Below are 3,129 nucleotides of genomic sequence, written 5' to 3'. Positions count from 1 at the left end.
TAAACCCCTAGATTGATTCTCAGAACCTGAGAGGTAGGGGGAGGGGGTTAATACAGATGTACTGGTACGTAGAGCATATCCAAAATAATCATTTATTATTCAACATCTATAAGAGCAATTTAAAACAGTTTAAAGTATATAAAATAGTAAGAATTCACATGGTCATTTTAAAGACTCTGTAAAAATCATCTCAACTCTAAGAAATATTTGTTACTTCAGTACTAGGTGGTATACCCTACAACTCTGAAAAATTCCATGGGCTACATTGAAACTGCGATTATCTCAGTAGTGAAGCCCCCAACCCAAGTGTGCCGCAAGGGTCAGAGTCTCTAAATCTACTATGCCACACGGCTATCGCCAGCGTATAATAATAATCTACCCATATCGGCAAATACAAGTTCAGGCTAAGAGTTTCTTGAACTCGTGCCTTATTTGGGTAACTACCTAACCCTTTTTAAGCCTCTTTTTAAAACTCTATCAAAACATACAATCTCTGAAAACATACTCTAAAAATATTCTCTGAAAACATAATCTGTTATGGCATAAATATATATGGTATCATCATACCATTGACTTGCAAGTCACATCTCTGAGCCATTATTAGTCTATCATAAATCTCTATATTCAAAACACAAGTTTTGAGACCAACATTTCAATAATTCAATTCAATGAATCCTTTTTTTTCAAATCTCATGTAGACATATACAATTCTTTCTCATAGACACAAGAGCATATTGATATCAAGACACACCCTCTCAACAATTCCAAATCATGTTCAAATGCCAGGATATTGCAAAAAACATCTTTTAAATCATAAAACCATAATTTTTAATTCAATACAAGAGAGGGAGTTCATAATTTTTGCTATTAACAATCTTAAACTTTAGTATCATACATATACATATATATATACATATATATGTAAATCAATTTAGGGGAAAAGACCACAAGGTAAAAGCAATAGTAGCATTGAAACTTTCAAAATTCTTAGTCAATAATATAGTTTTCAAACCCTCATAAAATACATGCATCAAAACCTTTAAATCATGCATTAACAATTTCAAGCCCATGTAGTTTTTTCTTTAGGATAAACCGCACGTACCTCGATTATGAAAAATAATGGATGATCCTTGAAGCCTATGATTTGAGGATTACAAATCTTCAGTCAATTTTGAAAACCCACGGTTGAGTCTTGAGTTTTTTCGAGGAGAAGTATATGAACTAGGGTTTTTGTTTTTGAGGAAAATCTTGAGAATGTCATATATTCTGCTTGTAGAGGTCTTAATCAACTATTTGGGCATTTTAAGAGGCTTGGAAAAAGTCCAAATTACCCTTATTAACTTTTGAACGAAGCTAGAAAAAATTAAATTGGGAACCTGATTTTTATGGACCACCGCGATGCGCCACTATTGCGGAGGCTCTTTGAAAATTGATGAGTAAGAAATTAGGATCCTCTGTGATGTCCCACTATCGTGATGTCCCACTAGAAATTGATAATTGTTAATTAAACCCTCTCTGCGGTGCGGTAAACATTATTATGATGATGTTTTATGACTAGCACATAAAATAGCCATAACTTCTTCACTGAGTGTCCGTTTTAGATGAATCTTATATCAACGGAAAGCTTATTCAGTCATCTACGTAATAAAATGTTTAAATATAATGGATTACATAGGGAAATAAGTATAAATAATTCTATAATGAATGCTTGATATTTTAGGGACAAAAGTTAGCTAAGAAAAACTTCAAGGTACTTCACCTAGATATTTAGAATTTAAGGTTTGGATAAGGTGTTCCTAAAGGTATCTCCCATGATGGGGGTTATGCAGTTCGGTATAAAGGGGAAGCTCAGTCCCTAGTATTTAGTCCTTATGCGATTTTGTGGTGAGTTGGTAACGTGGAGTATTAATTGGTGTTTTCTTTTAGTTTGACCTTTATTTATCTGGTATTTCATGTCTCTATGTTGAGAAAGTGACTTGATGATTCTTCTTTGGTTGTTCCTTTTGAAGGATTTGATATCTTGTGTTCTCTATCTTATGAAGAGGTTTTCGTTGCGATATTTTCTCGGCAAGTTCATCCATTACGGATGAAGGATATGGCCTCAGTCATGGTATTATGGAAGAACCACAAGGTGAAAGAGGCTATACTGGAATCTGAGAAGGACATGAAGTTTAAATATCCATATTTATTTTCAGCTTCGGATATTCGTGTGGAAGGTAAGTGTTCTTGATCACATCTTTATTTTCTAACTTAGTTAAGCATTAGAATAGATCTTTTTACCTATATTGTCTAACTTAGTCAAAGGTTGGATTGATATTTGATAATGCAAATGAATCATGCTTGAGATTGACCTACCTTTTTTGTTATTCGGGGACGAATGATCCTAGTGGAGAAGACTGAAACACCCTGGCTTTTGGAACCATAGAAAATTTCATGCATTTCTATTTTCTAGAAAAGATATGACTATGGGGTATAGGTCATATTATGGGGTACGGTTTATAAGGATTTGTCGTATACTAACTAGTATTGGTTAGTTGGTTAGATGGTTTTCTTGAATGGGTATGTCTTGGGTTGGTACAAGTCGTATGGTAGGATACGGGTCATATTGTTTGGATGTTTCTTAACTTAATCTGATATAGAGTAAAGTAACTTGGATCTGAGTAGGAGTGGCTCATCATGGGTCGTGAATAGGGCACAAGTCATATTGTCCCACTCGTATGTTGTACTATCTCAAATCCTCTTTGTTCTGTTATGGGTAATGGTTGAGGGTACTAGTTGTATCCTTAGATATGGTTTGGCTTGAATAGTCATATATTAACCAGTAAGGGGGTCTAAGGGATGTCTAGGCAATGAGGGTCGGGTACCAATCGTATAGAAGGGTACAACTATTATGGTAGAGTTTTACCTACCTGCTGTCATTTTATGTAGTTAAGCTGGGAGTAATCTTGACATTTCCCCTCTTAACCCATTATGACCCCACGACTTATATCACACATTGGAGGTTATTTTCCCTATTATACTAATCTAAAACACTTAGAAACTCTCTGTAATGTTCTTGGGGTAAGGAAAGGCTAGGATTTTATCTAGAGGAGCAATTTGGGGATTTATTAGGTGATTTCTCTCCATCAT

Source organism: Capsicum annuum, chromosome 8, assembly GCF_002878395.1.
Source record: "Capsicum annuum cultivar UCD-10X-F1 chromosome 8, UCD10Xv1.1, whole genome shotgun sequence".
NCBI classification, from domain to species: domain Eukaryota; kingdom Viridiplantae; phylum Streptophyta; class Magnoliopsida; order Solanales; family Solanaceae; genus Capsicum; species Capsicum annuum.
This window is presented reverse-complemented; position numbering follows the sequence as displayed.